Raw genomic sequence first — 20,133 nt, forward strand, 5'->3', positions numbered from 1 at the left:
AGAAAATCCCACACTTTTTGCGTGATGCAAGAGTCATTAAAAAATCAGATTATGAAACCAATGATTTACAATGGTGCCTTCCCAATAGCGATGTTTTCAATCTTGCGATTTTGCGAAAGCAAAAAATCGCGGCATGTTCTATCTTTCTGTGATGTGCGTTTTTTTAATCTCTCATGTTTCCCTATGGAGCCTCCTTTTTATTGCACTGCAATGCAACAAATTGTGCTGTGATTTTAACATTCGAATGTCCTATTGTCTTTCGTGATAAAAATATCACGCGTTTCCATCGCGCGAATTTACTAGTGGCGGAAGCAATGCAATATGAGGTTATTCTAAAAAAAAAATTGCTGACGCCCAAAAATCTTGGCACCAAAGACGTGATTTTACTGCAATTCTCTTGCGGCAAAGTTGCAACCGCCCGTGTGAAACTAGCCCTGAAATAGGTTTTTCAGGTGACACAAATTCCTAGTTGACCACAAGTTTAAAGAAGACCCCTCTTTTCTTTTGCCATGTCTTGTGTTCCTCATGAAATAACTTCTGGAGCACTTTTCCTTAGAACTCTGCAGTTAGGTGACCTTTGTTATTCCTCTTAGAAATGTATGATTAAATTGTCAATTGTATCCATATGCAGTCATACACTGGGCATCAATGTTTTTTTACACTTTCGTGGTTGATTTTGGTTCATCATATGGACGAAAATAGGACAGACTTCGATTTTAGGGAGTTTTTTTTACACTTAAAAAAAAATTACATCTGAATGCACCAATTTAATTCAATGGATCTGTAGTCGGTCAGTAGAGATATGGACTGAATATGGACAGAAAATACTCCCATGTGAATGGGCCCTTACACCTCCGATCTTAGTTACCATGCAGTCTTGTTACGGTTTGTACGCGGTCCTGTTTTTCTAAGAAATAATAAATCAGAACATGAAGAAGTGAGAAGTCTCCAGAGATTTAGTGAGTGCATCTTGTACAGCTCAGCGTCTGGGAAAGGCCGAGCGCAGCCTGTGAATGAGTGTTCTTGATACTTGAAATGAGCAGGTTTGGCAGAAGAGGGCTTGGCTGCCGTTGCTCCTCTCCCTATCCATTCTGCTGTACATATTTCACATTTTAAGAACTTCCTTGTGAACTTAATTACAGTAATTACATTCATGTTGTGTTAAGTGCCACTCAGTGGGACCTGCTGTCTTAGTTATAGAAAATAAAGAGCCATCCAATTCACCACTAAGTGGCCTTCATACTTGGAATATGCAGGTAGGAATGCATTATGTACTGTATTCACAACTAATGCAGATAAAAGTGGGGTGGATGTCCACAGTATTAAGGAAATACATCCCTGGGATCTGAATGCTTGAGATCATCAAATGCTACTTTTTTTCTAAATTACTGTACATATTACATGAATTACATATATATTCTATGAGAAAACTTTTAGAACACGGGGGTCTTAAGGTAACTTTACGTGGGATGACTATCAGATTCAGAGAATGGAGGAGGAGCTGGCTGGAGATCGCTTCCATTCACTACAGTTAAGTCGTTCATAGATAAATGACTGCCTGTTTACACGGGCTGATAGTCGCTTGGTTTTTAGGTTAGCAATAAACCAAGCAACTCAGACAGGTGAGTGATTTGTCACTCAATGGTTAGTCAGTGGCCACATGTACACAGGATGACTATCGACCAAATTTGCCAATTTCAGCAATGATTCAAGTGATAATAGCCCCATGTAAAGGTACTTTAGATGCAGCCACTCATTGCTAGCACACTTCAACATAAGGCTCCTTTCACATGAGCGCATATCGGCCGGCCGATATACGCTACGTTGAGGGGCAAAAAACCTGGTGAATGGGTGCACAAATCAAACGTTTGTGCGCTGGTTCATTTGGCCTGGTGAGGCCGACCTCACCAGGCCATCTTCCATTTCCCCTCCCTTCTCATCGCAGGCTTACCTGTTTTCCTCCCCGCTCAGTCTGTGCAATGGGAGGGAGTGGGCTGGGGCCGGAGCCAAGCGTCAGTCCACCCCACCTCCTCCATTAATGGCTATGGACCAGGGGCGGTGAGAAAGCGGGCGCTTAGCTCCGCCTCCACCTCGCCCCCTCCTATTGCACCGAAAGAGCGGGGTGGAAGACAGGTAAGCCTGCACGGGGAAGGGGAGAATAGAGGGAGGGAGTTTAGCAGCCATGCTGCTAAACTCACTCCCACCTACGGCCGCTGCCATGGACTCCCATAGGAGCCCATGCAGCAGCCGACGTATTCCGGCCCAAGTATAGTTCCAGAACTATGTTTTGGGCTCGACGTAAAAACGCCCGGCGCTATATTGGCTTGGCCAGGCGTTTTTATGTCTCGCAATTACGCCCATATGATCTGATGCATTGGAATCCAATGCATCAGATCACAGCATATATCGGCCGTCCGTGAAAACGGCCGGCCAATATGCGCTCATGTGAAAGAAGCCTTATGCTGTAGTGACCCACAGTAGGGTCCCTCCATCATTTGTAATGGCTGATCTACACGCAATGGTTATTACTCAAAATTTGTTCAAACGATGGCTTTTGAGCAGTAATCGTTGTGTGTGCATTCTACCATTGTTTGCTTTTCTGCTGAACAATGGATATCATGTGAGCATGAAATCCATTGCTCATGATAGCAGGGATCCCAGGCTGAGTTCTCCACTGGAGCGCTGATTACATTTTTTCCAGCTGCAGACGCATGGCAGAACAAATATCTGCATACAGTGAAGGGAGCCTCATTTACATGCAAATGAAGCTAATAAGCTGCTAATGGGCATTAGTGTCTTGTGATTGGTGTTTTGAGCAGAATAGGGAGGAGTTAGTTAGTGAAGAGAATGGAGTAGTGTGGTGTGTGTCTTCGGAGAAGGAGGTGCGCGCAGGAGAGATGGGCTGATGCTCCTGCTGGGGCTAGTCCGCGTCTATGTCTCTGCTGCAGAAGTCTGTTACAGCTAATGACTAAAGTGAGAGTGATATGACAGACCATGTAACCCAAGCAAATGCCCATCAGGTAACAGCGACTGAGGATACGTGTGCTTTAAGAGAAGAACTGTCTATTGTCAAATGTGTTCAGAAAAGTAGAATTCAGCAAACTGTTCTGAAGTTCTAATTTCATGTTAAGAAGTACTAGTGAATTTGCTTGTACTGGAAAATCAAAGTTGGAACATGAGTAAAAGGAAACAGAGTGTCCCCGTTTTTGAAAAGCATTTTGTTTGTCCGTGAACTCATTTATTCATCGTGTTTAACTAATGAGTCATCTAGGGACACTGGCGTGAGGATTAAAATCTACAGCTGAATTGCAGTTATCAATAGAGATGAGCAAGCATGCTCGGATAAAGCAGTTACTTGAGCGAGCATCGCTCTTCTCGAGTAACTGCTTACTTGTCCGAGTAGGCTTGGAGCAGCGGTGGGGGGTAGCAGGGAGGGGGAGAGAGATCTCTCTCACTCTCTCCCCCCGCTGCCCTCCCCCTCCCGCGAGCCTGTTTGGACCAGTAAGCAGTTACTCGAGAAGAACGATGCTCGCTCTAGTAACTGCTTTATCGGAGCATGCTCGCTAATCTCTAGTTATCAAGTCTGCTACAATCTTATCTCGCTTGCTAGTGGCTGAGCCAGGTTATGCTTCAGCCCTTGAGGAAAGGAGACGGTAGAGCCACCATAAACCGTTGCCATCTTGTACCCCGCTGTCTCCTCTGCTGAAGGCCTGGTTCTCGGTCACTGCAGGCCGGAACTTGGCATCACGAACAGGATGTTACCTCCGCGAGATGTGTGTTGATGGAAGAGTAAAATGGACTTTCCACTGCATGGTGAAGAAAGTGAGATTGTGAGATTTGAATTGAGACTTTATTGGGGATAATATATATGTAGCAAGGATGTTCTACAGGCTGGAAAGAGACTGTGTTGTGTTATTGGACAAAATGGAGTTGGATGCTCATGCACTAGTGGAAGATTCTGGCATCAAAATGGATGCACAAAATGGTGCCCGGGCTACACCTTCCTTCCTTCAGAAGGAGCCCGCCAAGAAGTTCTTGCCTTTGGTGAGAAAAAAGTAGTGAGGGAGCTCCCCCACTGCAGAGTTGGAAGGGGAGGGAGTTTAGAGCCATCCATAGGTGGAGCTAGTGGTGGTAGCAAGAGTCCGCTCAGAGTGTGCTTAGAGGAGTGAAGAGAGGCCAGACAGCACAGACATGACTGCTACATGTGCTCTGCAGGCCATACCAGCTGGTTGCCTGCCACCCCAACCTCAGTGGTACTTCAGGGATGAGAGGGAGGTACAGGCACTGATGGCCTCCAGCTGTCCGCTACCTAAGAAACCTCCCACAGTAGAGTGGACTGCAATTGAGGAGCCAGAGAACTTAAGAATCACTACAGAATGGAGGGATATGGCTGTGGCTTCAGAGAATGCGGCACTTGCTCCTGCACCTGCAAGGAAAAGGAACTGGATCTGTAAGCTGTTCTCTACACATACAGGATTTGTCTGGTCGCATTGCCGACCATGGATATTGATCCATAGAGACATCTTGGAGGCCCAGTGGGCCATACCAGAACATTTGTTGCCCTTCTTAATGGAATACGAAGAGGACAATTTTTCTTTTGTTTTCAAAGAAGACTGGGATGACTGCCCTAGGGATCCACTCTATTTTGCTGCTCCTAGATGGACTGGATGGAGTGGATTTCCTATGCCAGAGTCCATGTTGGAACTGCAGCGGCAGTCTGTGATTTCCCCACCACCTCAGGACACAGTTGAGGAGGAGTGTATAGAGGAGGATGTAGAGGTGAGAAGATGGAAATGCCTTAGCCCTTCTCTATATTCGTCGATTGGCACCCATTCCTGGGACAGTAATCCTACGCCTACTGGGTTCAGCACGGAGTCAGAGGCAGAGAAACCTATACGACTCACCAGGGTTACATGCTGCTGAGAAACTCAGTAAGACATTTTTGGACACTTGTATTTATTGTTTGGGACTCTTAAAGTTTATTTTCTTGCTGTTTCTAAACAAAAGAAAGAAACAAGAACTTTTGGTTTGTGTGCTAATAATTGTTATTCCGAAAATGATAGAGTCACTAGTTAATTTAATAAGTCATATTGTTGATAATAAATATACCAATGACTATGCAGGAGTGAGTGTGTTGTTGAGTTTGAGTTATGTCGGGGGTCAGGAGGTCCCCTCAAACTAAAACCTACTTAAATGAATTAAGACCGCTAATGTCTGCTTGTGTCTAGCCAACAGTTCTATTCTCTCGGCAGCACATCCTCATTACCATATTAGTCGTCTCGACTGGGGGCATTACTAGAATATCAGCCACCTAGCACGAGCAGGAAGAAGTGAGGGTCATTCTACTTCTATCCATTTAGTCTGTCTAGCAGTCACTCTTTTCCATCTGTGTGTCAGCAACAGTGTGTATTCTAAAGAAGGCTTTGGGAAGAAGAATTATGTCTGGGCCCCATAGCGTATGCTGGAGCGTCCCGAGTTCTGCTCGGTCCAGCAGTAATGTTTAATGTGACTGGCCAGTCCTCTTGTTGCATGCTGTCATGTATTAGAGTCTGACACCGGAGGTGAGATCCTGGTAATATTAAAATATTGGGTTCAAAATATTTTAATAAACCAAAGAGGGTTGGGTGTAGCGGTTGTGCCCTGCATTTTCCAGACTGAGGTAGTGAGTTTGTAGTCTTGGTAATGGGTTAGCACACTGAAGATTTTCTGCCTCGGATACTGTCTCTATTCTTAAAAAGGGACACCGAGGTTCTTTCTTCAAGTAGGGGGAAACTGTAATGACCCAGAGTAGGGTCTCTCCATCATTTGTAAGTCTGTTTGTCTTTAGGTGAGTTTGTTTGTCTCTTTATCTCATCAGTGTGTTGTGATTGGTGGTTTGAGTAGAATAGGGGAGGAGTTAGTGAAGGGAATGGAGTAGTGTGGTTTGTGTCATCGGAGAAGGAGGTGTGCGCAGGAGAGATGGGCTGATGCTCCTGCCAGGGCTAGGCCGTGGCTATGTCTCTGCTGCTAGAATGTTTGTCTCCTCCGGGAATGAAAGCACTGGAAATGCTGCTTAAGAGTTGGTATTGGAATCCAAGGTTTGTAAGTGACACTGCTGAACTGCATATGGAGGGGAGGGGCAGAAGTCTGTTACAGCTAACAACTAAAGTGAGAGTGATATGAGAGACTGTGTAACCCAAGCCAGTGCCCTTCAGATAACAGTGACTGAGGATGTGTGTGCTTGGGAGACGAACTGTCTATTGTCAAATGTGTCCTGCAAAGTAAAGTTCAAGAAACTGTTTTGAAGCCTGTAATGTCATGTTAAGAAGTACTAGTGAATTTGCTGGTACTGGAAAATCAAAGTTGGAACGTGAGTAAAAGGAAACTGAGTGTTCCCCGTTTTGAAAAGCATTTTGTTTGTCTGTGAACTCATTTATTCATCGCGAGTAACTGATAAGTCATCTAGGGACACTGTCGTCACGATTATAATCCAGAACTAGATTGCAGTTATAAGTCTGCTACAATCTTATCTCTCTTGCTAGCGGCTGAGCCGGGTTCAGCCCTTGAGGAAAGGAGACGGTAGAGCCACCGAGAACCGCTGTCATCTTCTACCCCGCTGTCTCCACGGCTGAAGGCCTGGTTCTTGGTCGCTGCAATGCAGTCACCATATAGTAATCAGATACCAGCTTTGCACAGTGATTGGGCTTACAATGCAGTCACCTCCAGTGATCACTGGTGATGTCTTCCATGGTTGATGACATCCATTAAATTTTTCTTCTCTATCCAGGCCAGAAAAAAATGAAAAATGATCCAGCCATAACTCGTCACAGTACACTCTCCCTATCCTGCCACTACTACCTCTTCTCAGCATCCCTGGATAGTAATAATACCCCACTAAATAAGATATTTTTATTAACTATGCCCGAGGAAAAGACCTAATTATTCTAGAAACGTACCAACCACGGACCCCTCTTTTCCATCTGATCCATGGACAAAGAAGGGGGCTCACTTTGCTATTGAACTGAGCCAGTCAGCTTCCTTCAATCGTATCAACGACGCAGGTGTGTGTGAGGGGGAACATAGCAGTCTGACACTGTTGAAAAGAAAGTAGAAGTGCAAGTGGTGGGACTCTGACATTGGGTGTTGAATTGAGCCAACGGGACTGCATGCAGAATTAAAATGCATTTGTAAGTTTTATTACTTTATGTTTTGACAAGTAAAGAATGTTTATCTTGATGGACAATGCCTTTAAAGATGAAAGTTTTGGGAAACAAATAGTTATGAAGTGCAAGTGAAAAGAATGTGAAAGAACGCTTTATCACAGAAAGGTCTAAAGAGTCAGATGTTGAAATAAATTTAAGTATAATGTCAACATAAAATATTACCTTGTAAAGTGGTGGACACTTGTAAAATGTAAAAATCTAATTAACAGTTTTGCTCTTGCCCTTGTATTGACTTTCATATCCAGTCATAAACCTCGCAGTTCATTTTCCTCTTATTTTCCCAGGTCTCTGATGATTTCGTTAACAATGTTCTGTTACCTTTTCAAATTTGCCACAATTCATTTTTCATAAGAAGTAATAGAAAAATACTAACTTGATAGAAGAACCTCTTCAGTCACAGATATAAAGTAACTCTCCTGCTGCCAATTGTTTCCCCGAAGCGTTAAAGGGGTAGTCCCATCTTGGGAACCCTATTTCAATGTGTTCAAAATGCCAAAACAATGCACTCACCCATTAGGTGTTTATTTCTGAAATGCTCTGTTCTCCAGATATTGCAGATATTGATTCCTCTGCCCTCTGGTTGTTTACTACTCATTGCCAGGGTAACAGACCACCTCTTCTATGGAAAGAAATAGCAAAGTATGACCATAGCTGGTGACCAGGCCAAAAGCTAGTGCACATGCGCTTCTGAGATCTCGGCCATCAGATTTAGATGAAAGAGGTGCACAAGCTTGGGCATCCTCTGCTCCTCTGACCCGTATCTCGAAAACAGTCTGTTCTCTGCTGTTTCCATAAAGTCTGTAAAAGTTAATAGGAGTTACATAAACAGTAAGGCTACACTGCTTCTATTACTTCTATGGAAGTTATGGAAACAGTGTAGAATAGCAATGCAACTGTTGATGTGATCCTGGCCTTTGGAGGCTACCACATCCACATGGCCATTCCCATCTCAGCCATTCATGGCTGAGATTTGGGTGGTCCTTTCTTTTTTTTTTCACTTGCATATATCAAATTAGTAACACCCTAGATTTACACATTCACTTTTGGGTGGAAATTTTAAAATGCCTCAAACTCAGTGTTGCCTTATGGAAAGCAAGACATCAGGTGAGCTTACAGAGATTGAAAAAAGTCTGTCCAGTCTCATTTTAGCGCCATTGTCATAGCCAAGATTTTACCATGATTTGTGGGCAACTAAAGGTTACTTTGTAACCATAGCATTACCTTGAACATTTTTCAATAAATGCATTTCTCTGTGTGTGATATTTCCCCATTTTCTACCAAGAGAGAGGAAGCTGACACACAAAGTGAGAACAAATGTTGCACACCCCATAGGATAAATGACAATATATGAAAACCGTTATTGAGCATACAAAACAGACATGTGGAACACATACCAAAATTTATGTAAATGTGTCAGATGGAACAATAAATACAAAAATGAACTACTGATCAGCAAACTAGCATCCCCAAAACTTCCTCCCAAAATTTGGAGAGGAACCCGAGGTAGGAAATATGACATGCTGAGCAAAAAATGCAAGGGAAGAGCAGGCTGAAACAGTCAGTATAAGGCACTTGTGTCTGTAATAGAAGTATACCCATCATAGGTGACATGCAGAAAGGAAATTTCTCAACACATTGCGCTATAGTATCTGTAGCTTCATCAGGAGTATCCAATACCCACACATATGTATGTTTATATAGCAAACCATGTTATCTAAATAGAAATTACCTTAAAAAAAAAGAGAGTTCCCAAGATCACTCCAGCGTCCCATCCATGTACATGTGCCAAACAAAATAGAGCAGGTGCAGAGGCCGAGGCGTAACATGAAGCTCCCGGGCCCCGATGCTAAACTTGTAACAGGGCCCCCAACTATAATGCTTTACTCATAGTACTGGGTTCCCTATATTTAGAAGAGAGGCCTTATGGGCCCCCTAAGGCTCTTGGGCCCGGGTGCAACCGCATCCCCTGCACACTCTATAGTTACGCCCCTGTGCAGAGGAGTTTATAGGGTTGTCAACCCAGAAGTACATGTATAAAGTAAAAACCACAAATGGTTTCAAAGTACTAAAGAAAGGTGGTGAGAGATCACAAACTACTTAAATATTCAACAATAAGGTTTCTTTCACATGGGTGACAGCGATACTGCTGCCACAAAATTCTGCTTTGTTCACACGATTTTGTAGCAACAGCAATGCTTTTTCTCGTGAAAAATTGTGGATTGCATTGCTGTTGCCCGTGATAAGATTGTGCAATAAACTTGCGTGATTTTATTGCAAAAAGGTTAAACCCTACCCTAAAAATAAGCCCTTTCACAGAGAAGACTTAATTTAAAATAACTAATCTTTATTATTTATTTAATCTTAAAACCAATATATGTAGGGCACAAACGAAGATGTGAGTGACGTGACAGCAATGTGTGAGGTGTACCGTGAATGGGTCACAGGTATCTCCTCATCCTAATGGACGTGGGACAAATTAACAACAATAAACATATAACTAGTCACTCAGACCGATTGTTTCTTCGGCCTTATGCTTGTCCAACTCAAGTCTTACAGTAGATGGTAGGTGTCCCTTATAGTTCATATGTTACTGTACATAAGTGTGTGTGAGCTTCAATCACACTTGGGGTTTACTAGGAGGAGCTGTTGATGACCTCTACCCCATAATAAATTAGCAGGACGGTATTGTATAGTCTTCAATTAGTCATTGATATTCATTACGCAAACTACTGTCATGGACTTTCTTTCTTTATTTGCCCTACGTCAGTGGTAGGGGCTGAATATATGGACAAGATAAACACAAAAGTGGCTCAGATAGACAACTCTCAATGTGTTTCACCACATAGTGCGTGTGGATCTTCAGGAGAATACTATGGAGCTCATTTGAAAAAAGAGTTGTGACTATAAATTTTTCAGGTTGCCTAGACCTGAAAAATGCGGTCTCACTGCTAACCTGAATGGAATCAATGAGTTTGCGTTCTCTACTAAATTGATGGGCACTGGTTATGTGACCCCGAAGAAATTTAATGTCAGCGGATGCATGTCTAGCTATCTCCTAGCAGTATTCCGCGACTCTATCTATGATTGAAGATCAAGACTCAGTATTTTTTCAAAGATATCCTATTGCAGTGGTGGTAGCCCAATAATGATAGCAACAGATATCTACTAGAGATGAGCGAGCACCAAAATGCTCGAGTGCTCGTTACTCGAGTCGAACTTCCCGCGATGCTCGAGGGTTCGTTTCGAGTAACGAACGCCATTAAAGTCAATGGGCGACCCGAGCATTTTTGTATATCGCCGATGCTCGCGAAGGTTTTCATTTGTGAAAATCTGGGAAATTCACAAAAGTGATGGGAACGACACAGAAACGGATAGGGCAGGCGAGGGGCTACATGTTGGGCTGCATCTCAAGTTCCCAGGTCCCACTATTAAGCCACAATAGCGGCAAGAGCGCCCCCCCCCCCCGCACTGTGAGCATAAAGATCGTTCTCCTCTGCCACAGCTGTAACAGCTGTGGGAGAGAAGAACGATGTTAGCCCATTGAATTCAATGGAGCCGGCAATACAGCCGGCTCCATTGAAAGCAATGCGCTGCGGGCGATCGCGGGATGATTTGTCGGGAAGGGGTTAAATATATAAGCCCTTCCCTGCAATTCATCCTGAAATGTGTAAAAATAAAAAAAATATATATACTCACCTTTCCGCTGCAGCCGGAGTTCAGCTGCGGCCGCCGGCAGTTCTCCCGATCTGCTTCTCTATACTATTTAGCAGCCGGGGCTTTAAAATCCCCACCTGCTGAATGAGCTGCCTCTAATTGGTCACAGCCTGACCAATCAGAGGCAGGTCTCACTCACACACCCATTCATAAATTCATGAATGGGTGAGTGACTGCTGCCTCTCATTGGCTCAGCGGGACCAATCAGATTGGTGTATTGCCGGCTCCATTGAATTCAATGGGCTAACATCGTTCTTCTCTGCCTCAGCTGTCACAGCTATGGCAGAGGAGAACGATCTTTATGCTGACATATTTTTATTTTTTTATTTTTACACATTTTAGGATGATTTTCAGGTAAGGGCTTATATTTTTAAGCCCTTCCTGAAAATTCATCCTGAGATCGCCGGCAGCCCATTGCTTTCAATGGAGCCGGCTGTATTGCCGGCTCCATTGAATTCAATGGTCAGTGCTCGTTTAATCGAGACGAGCACCGCATGGTGCACGTCTCGAGTAACGAGCATCTCGAGCACCCTAATACTCGAACGAGCATCAAGCTCGGACGAGTATGCTCGCTCATCTCTAATATCTACCGATAAACTAACACTGAGGATCTAGTTCTTTAAGTAATTCCCTATTTTCTAGTATTTACAGAATCAAAATAACAAAAGAGAAGCGTGACCCATAGCCTAAGTGGTAGGCCAGGGAGTGAACTGCTGTCTGGCACGGCCCTGCTTTTATAGTGCATCAGGCTCCTCCTTGGGGGAGTCGTAGAAGCTGGATTGGCCTATCAGTGCTCACTGGTAATGTAAACAACAGTGGCATGTCATGCACTGAACCAATGCAATGGTTGTGATTGGTTCATCCAGCGCTGCATTGATTGGCTGGGCAGTGCTAGATGAAGCAATCAGAGCCATTGCTTCCTGGAGGTGGGATTTATGAATCCCGCAACCAGGAAGTGATCTTCTGTGAACGAACGAGGACAGCAGGATGCACGGCGGAGCTCCGGATAGCAGAAGGAGGACCCTGACCGAGCCTGCTAGGTAAGTATTCTTTTTTTTTAGGGAAAGCAGCTAGGACTTATTTTCAGGGTAGGGATTTTTTAAAATGTATCGCATCGCACGTAAATCGCGAGTTTGTGTGATGCAATGTGATAAGCAAGGAGGTTCCATAGGGAAACGTGCTACAAAAAAAAAATCACAAAATGGCTCAAATATGGAGCATGCTGCAATTTTTTCTTGTAGTATGGGATCAGTGAAAACATTGCTAATGTGAAGGAACCCATAGGTAACAGAGACAGAGGGTGAAAGTAAGTGACAGAGAACCTGGAAGGCACACAAATAACTACAGCAGACTGGAGATCGGTAGCAACAGAGTATAGCAGAGTGATTGGCAAGCAGCCTCCAGCTGAGTGGAGGAGTCAGGAAGTATTAACTCTGGAGATGCTGGAGCAAAATAGACACTCACTAGATAACAGACAGAGCAGAGCAGCAGACGTGTCTGCTGTACCTAACAATTCTGAGCTAGTCCTGGTAGATTATCTTCCACCCATAATCCTAGTACTTTCATTACTAGGTCCGGGGTGGGGCTTTAGTGATGTGACTCATGAAGGACAGTAAACAATCTCCATTCTTCCTCTTGATGCACTGTGAGTGGGAGGATGTGGGCTGGAGTTGGAACATCTTTTTCAAATTGTAAAGGCATCTGTCTGTCCGGTTCAAAGGACACTTGGACCTGCAGTTTTCTTATCATATCCTGTCCCAATATTGGTATTGGACAGTCTGGTAGATACAGGAATTGCTGAGTGCCTTCTTTGTCTCCCAAGGTGCATTGCTGTGGTACAATATAGTGATGCTTCCCGACTTTTCTAGTAGTTACCACAATCTGGGATTTACTCTGACCATAGGTTCCTGGGGGCCCAGCAGATAGGAACCTAGTCATCCTCATTCAGCTATATCTTCATACAGTGAAACAATCGGAGAAAAACAAGATGGAGGTTGTGGGGGTGGGTCTGAGTGGCTCTACCATGTGCTCGTCTCTGGTAGCAGCCATTTTGGGCCTGCCTCTTCCTCCTTCTCTTCCTGTATCAGCAAGGGAAGTGAGGGGGCTGTCTCTATTCCAGTGACCATGCTTCCTGCACATTCTGCATTGGTCTCCATCAAGGGGGCAGTCTTGGAGCCCCCCCTTCTGCACATATGAAGGAGGTGGGTTGTTTCAGGCATTGTTTGGGGGTGGGAGCTGTCTTGACTGGTTTTCTGCAGGCAGTAAGTCTGCCATCTTTTTCATTGTTTAACAGTTCTTTGTCCCCAGCCATTGTGCGGCTGTAACTTTCTTCTAATGTCACTATTAGCATCCTGGTTAAAATCGACATCAGGATATATGGCAACTACGTGAGCGGCTGCATTTGCTATATCATGTGGGGTTATGGTCTGTCAGGCACTCCCTAAAACTCATGTCAATATAGCGACATTCTTCAATACTAAACAGAGGAAGGTGTTGACAATCCCCTTTCTGATACTTTCCAACAATTCCATCATTCTCTGCAGTTGTTCAAAGAATGAAGGAGTGTTGATTCTCCAGTTCAAAAAATTGGAACTGGTATAAGGAGATATACAGAAACAGCATATCTATCTATCATAATAGTTTCTTCGAGGAATGTAATGGGCTTGGCATTCTTAGATCTTGTTACACCTGGGAAGGATCTTAAGTAGGCATATTCCCAGTGGTGCAAACCCTTCCATCACATCTGCTGGGTCAGTAACTTGAAACACTATTTACTGCCCATCCCAACACACAAGGAAATGCATAACACATAGAACACTGCTTATTCATACTACAAATGTCCGGACAACTGCCCAGACATCCAAAGCAAATCACTATTCACACAATTACACAGAAACAGCATACTGGAACACACACCAGGGTGTTAGGTTACAAACTTCCTCTTGTTAGAGGTACTGATATACCCAGCCAGCTCAATTATCTCCCACTTTTTGTATTTTTTTTCTTCCTGGAATCTTCATAGTACCAGAAGTCTCAGCACTACAGCCTAGCCCCTCACCCTTTCTTTGTTCTACCTCTAGCCACACCTAAGAAGTAGGTAAAGCATCTATCAAGGGGGCAGTGACAAGGGTGGTTGCTCCAGCCTTTCCATACAGAGAAAGGCTGTACCACCTTATGCGACATTCCATTCTCATACAACCTCTTAATACTTAAAGGGGTTGTCCCGCGCCGAAACGGGTTTTTTTTTTTTCAACCCCCCCCCCCCGTTCGGCGCGAGACAACCCCGATGCGGGGACCTAAAGAAAGCTTACCGGAGCGCTTACCTTAATCCCCGCGCTCCGGTGACTTCTATACTTACCGGTGAAGATGGCCGCCGGGATCCTCTTCCTCCGTGGACCGCAGCTCTTCTGTGCGGTCCATTGCCGATTCCAGCCTCCTGATTGGCTGGAATCGGCACGTGATGGGGCGGAGCTACACGGAGCCGGCATCCTGCACGAGAGGCTCCATAGAAGAAAGCAGAAGACCCGGACTGCGCAAGCGCGGCTAATTTGGCCATCAGAGGCCGAAAATTAGTCGGCACCATGGAGACGAGGACGCCAGCAACGGAGCAGGTAAGTATAAAACTTTTTATAACTTCTGTATGGCTCATAATTAATGCACAATGTATATTACAAAGTGCATTAATATGGCCATACAGAAGTGTATAGACCCACTTGCTGCCGCGGGACAACCCCTTTAATGCTTTCATTCTAACAATCTGTATCCATCAATCTGTATCCAATTCAACATACTGAAACATATACTCACTTTTCCAAGCAATTCTAAAATAAGGTTACCTTATTGTGGCTAAGTTGGTAATAGCTTTGGCCATTCTATTTCAAGTATTTTAACCTTTTGTTAAAGGTTTTGTCCAAATTCACATTACCAACTTTGCAATACAGTTTACTAGTGTTTTTTTAGCATGCATTCAAGCGGTGATTGTGAGATCGCACTCCCCATACTTAGTTCGTACTATTTTTCCTATGCATTGAAAACAATTGTTGAGTTTTACACCGCTTTTTTAACACTGGAGTGTACCACGGTATTTTTTAGCAACAAAGTGTCTTCCTTCCCAAAATCCAATGAAAGTACTAAAGCTTGTCCAGCACGTGATCAGGGACCTCCTCCAACCCTATGGGATACGATATTTACCTGCGATTGTCTCAGACTAAATCGCTAACACTACTCAATAAGGCATATCATCTCACAATCACAAAACATATTACTTCACAACTTCAGAATATATCTTAGAACCCAGGTTCTTGCCTTTTTAGCTGATTTCAAAACTTCCCTGCATACCATTCAGTTCCATAGTCCCTTTTTGGGTTCTTTGTCAATTGCCTTGAAAGTTCAGACAATGCAGTCTCCCCAAGCAGCCCAAAGATCCCAGCAGATGTGTCTGCTGGGCGGGGCCCTGGGTCTTGGTCCGGTCAGGGAAAATGTTTTGTCTTCACTCGCAAGGAATAGCTGATGCAAAAATGCAATTCATCAGATCCCGGACAAGCAGCTATTTGATGTGCGATCCCACCTCTGATGTATACCCGGGACGGGATGGGGGGGGGGGGGGACGCATAGAAAATGAACAAAGATTTATTGTGTCGATACAAATGTTGAGTCTGGGAGAAACAAAGGTACTCAAATCTCAGACTGGCTCTTACATCACAGCCGTAGCTTCATATATCTAGTAGGCAGGCTTAGCAAAAGCTAACATTTATTGGTTCATCTTATCTCTTATACTAGTTATGTACATACAGATACAGGAAGTTAGACTAAGTCAGACCAGGGGGGCAGCTGGATGTCCCTGCATCTCCCAGTATCCACTTACCCTGCATTCTCAGTTAAATATATGGGAGACATTACTACATAGTAGGGAGGGGTAGACTGAGTGAGTAAAGGAAGAGAGGGTGTTAGTGGTTGAATTCCAATCCAGGTTCTTAGTACCTGGTTACACAGTTTATCTTAGTATCACACAGGAAAATATTAGATACACAGCAGAGCAGACTGCATATACAGACAATTATGTTTATAAGAGGGGAAGTTAGGAAAGGTAAAATTAGTATACAGTACCTAAATTTCATTTTGTAGATATATAACAATATATAATATGCTTCAGCCTTTGGGCTGATAACAGAAAAACAATAGCTTATATGTCCTCGTACAACATATAGAGGGAGGTCGCAGTGCATCTCCCTTCATACACGTCCTGCAGCTGCAGGACATTAAAAAACTATAGGGCGTTCACTAAGGGGTTAAAGGCCATCTAGTGTACTACATTACCACTATACATATATATACCAACATACACAACTAAATGCGGATGGAATTATATGCCACAGCAGCCCCAGCAAAAGTCAAAAGTGAACGTATAAAAAACCTGCTTTCGGCCCATAAAAGAATTGTTTTTTTGTTTCTTAGTACATTTGCATTTTTTACACACCATGTTTCCACCCAAGTTCTTATTTTTGTAGTGCCTATCTGATTTTTTTTTTGTTTTGATCTCCTCATTATTTGGCACATTTTGTACCTATTCTTAAAGAAAAAAAACTGGACATACACATATATTGAATTTTTCCAAGGCAGCTTTTGTTTTCTATCTTTCTAGTATAACAAATTCTCAGTGCTGTTTGGCAATTCCTTAGCACTTACTTTTCAAATCACAGAAGGGAAAATAAAAATGTTACCCACTCTTCTAAGAAAAGCAGAAACATACATCTTGTACTTGGAAATCAGTGAGTTATTATACTGGCATCAGTCCATTTTACATTCTTATCGCCTACTAATATTTTCCTCTGTTGCGTTACTGTTGCAATTCTGATTAATACAAACTAATGTACTTTGTAGTTGTCATGCAGGTGTGATGTGAATATGTGTATAAGCTCAGCGTGGGAACCTGTCAGTTGGAACATGCTGTCCAAAGTGCAGACAATATGGTATAAAGCAGGAGGATCTGAGTAGCTTGATATACAATATAGCTTTATGGGGAAATATTCAGTATAACTTGTATTTTATTCATTTGAACCTCTTATCATTCTGAGTTGAACAGTCCAATGGGCGGTCCTATCAGGGATTGACAGCTACCCCTTTATGTACAGTCATTCACAGCTGTCAATCACTGATAGGACCGCCCATTGGACTGTTCAACTCAGAATGATAAGAGGTTCAAATGAATAAAATACAAGTTATACTGAATCTTTCCCCATAGAACTATATATCAATTTGCTCAGCTCCTCCGGCTCTATAACATCATGCCTGCAGTTTGTACAGCATCTTCGAGCTGTCAGGCTTCCTTTAAATAGGCATTATAATTTGTATAATGGTATCAATAGTTTTAGTGTAAATTAAGTAATTTAAAAAAGAGTTACTGTGTCAGCCAGTAGAGCAAAGTGTGATTTTTCTCAGTGAGAAAAACCAAGTAATCTTGTAGATATGATACCTTTTAATGGCTAACAAAAATACATAATGTTACAGCAAGCTTTCAGGTCTTCTATTAATCCTTCATCAGGCTAAAAATGGAACTGGTTTGGATGGGGCACATATATAAGATACTAATGAAGAGAGGACACCCCTCTTGATTGAAATACAAATGTTCATACACAGAAATTTGAAACTGTTTTGCACTCAAAACTTAAAACAACAGACAAAATGAGCTGAGACATAAATACTTAATCAGTCCACTGAACTTAGGAATGTGACAGTTTTAGGATGTGTCCTATCTCTCCTTTAACCTGCATATGGAAGGAGATGGCAACATTATTACCAGTCAAGGTCTCAATTTTTATGAAGTTAAAAAAAAAATAGATTGGGAAGAGGACATCCCTCTTGACCTCCTTTAGAACTTTCATTTTCTCCACTTATGAAAGAATCCCAGGCTGAGGGTCAATCTATTCTTAAGGGTATCAAACATTGTACTCCCAAAATCTTCTGTGAAATTGCCCTTCGGTATGATAACTCTCATCTGCTCTATTCTGTGACACTAAGAAAAATTGCAATAAAAATGATCAAAAGCTCATATGAATTAAAAAATGGTTTAATTTTTTAATTCAAACATCAGTACGTCACACAAAAAATGAACCCTCGCACAACTTTGTCAACGGAAAAATAAAACCGTTATTGCGCACAGAAGATGGCAGCAGAAAATAATTTAAAAAGATGTCTTTAAAAAATAGCAGTAGTACAGCAAAAAAAAACTATATAAGGCCTCCTTCCCACGAACGGATTTACGCCGCGTAAATTCACGGCAAAAATCCGCTGCATTGCCCCCTGCTATTAGGTTCTATTGAACCTAATACCTCAATGCTCACGGTGCGAAATTCCACCGCGGAATTTCGCACCGTGAAATCTCCCGTCCTCACCCGCAGCATGCTCTATTTGCCGCGGGTGTACGCGCTGACGGCTTCCATTGCAGTCAATGGAAGCCGGCCGTTCACGCTATCTCCCGCTGTAACACAGCGGAAGATAGCGTGAAAACGCTTTCCCGCCTACCGCCGCCGCGTCACATGACGCGACGGCGGTGGGCGGGGAAGCGTCTTCACGCTATCTTCCGCTGGTAAGTATGGGGTCTCTGGGGGGCGCCGTGACGGGCTTCACTGCGGAATATTCCGCGGCGAAGCCCGTCACGCTCGTGTGAAGCCGGCCTAAGTTTGGTATCGTAGTAATCGTATTGACCCATAGAATAAAGTTATTATGTCATTTTTGTGGCAGTTTGTGCGCCGTTGAAACAAGATGCATTGAAAGATGATGGAAGTTAATTAGACTGACGAGACAATTTTTAATTCCTGGAGATTTCATTAGGAGCTTATTCACACGAATACACTTGCGCAGTGTATTACATGTGTAAAATATTTGTCCAAAAAATAGGAAATGTGCATGCTAAAAACGCACATGTGGCCAAACCCATTGAAATTAATCGGTTCTATTCACTGCGTATTGTGCATGCAAATTTTGCTTGCATAATACACAGTGTAAATGCGTTCGTGTGAATAAGCCCTTAAACTACTTCAACTTAATTGCTCATTAAAATCAATGGGAGCATGCTGGCGTGCTTTTTGCTTTTTGCACGCACAAAAAAATACAATTAAATACACACAGGTGCATACAAAAATGCAATGCCGATCGCGCAAAAGCGTGTATAAATACGTTCTCGCCCATGTGAATCCAGCCTATGGCTGTGAATTTTCAACCTTTAATTTTAATGACATCATTGAATGGCTGTGATTAGTTAGTTCAGTGCTGGCTTTCGTTGGCTGACGCAGTGCTGGATTAACCAATCAGAGCATTAGCTTCCTGGAGGTGGGGTAATCAAGCCTCACTTCCAGGAAGAAATGCTCTGTCAGCTTGAAGGTTGACGCAGCAGCCTGCAGCAACGACGCAGACCAGCGCAAGGACCGGAACGCCAGCGGTAGATGAGTATTGTTTTGGGTTTTTTTTACATGTAGTCTAGCTAGGTAATGATAAGAGTAAGAGACAGAAGCGAAAGGGTGGGGTGGGTGGGGAAGGAAAGGTAAGGGTAGCCGGCCTAGCCACCACCAGGCTATGGTCTATCCACATTCAGCCAACCTGACGCAAGTTATGGATTATTCAAGGTAGGGGGAATTCTCCCATTCAAGACCCAGGTAATCAGGTCCGGAGTATCACGGAACTGGCTCCGGGCAGCCCAGACAGCCAGATGTTTGTCACGTCTCAGCTCATCTTTGGCACATAACTCCTCCATATATCTGATTGTATCGAGGGCCTCCAGACACATCGCCATAGAGGGCGGGGTCGTAGATTTCCACTTTCTGGGGATCACCTGGATGAAGAACCTCAGCATTGATCTTTTAGCTTGTGCCAGTAAGCCTGGGAACATTGAAAAGAGCGCCAGCTCTGTAGTCAGACGGAAGCGGTCTCTGCACACCCAGGAATAAAGGGTGCCAGCCTCCTTCCACAACAGAAAAATCAGTGGGCAGGACCACCAGATGTGGACAAAAGGTACCTTTCTCCGCCAGGCATCTCCAGCAGGTGTTCAGATACTGGGGAAGATTTTGGCAAGCCTCTCTGGAGTCCAAAACCATCTTGTCAATATTTTAGAATTCAGCTCCTGAAATCTACTAGATATGTTTATTTTGTGTGTCAAAATATATGCTTTTTTCCATGACTCCTCTGAGGGCGAGCTACCCAGTTCCCTTTCCCACTCTCTCTC

The sequence above is a fragment of the Eleutherodactylus coqui genome, chromosome 4 (genome assembly GCF_035609145.1).
Source record: "Eleutherodactylus coqui strain aEleCoq1 chromosome 4, aEleCoq1.hap1, whole genome shotgun sequence".
NCBI classification, from domain to species: Eukaryota; Metazoa; Chordata; class Amphibia; order Anura; family Eleutherodactylidae; genus Eleutherodactylus; species Eleutherodactylus coqui.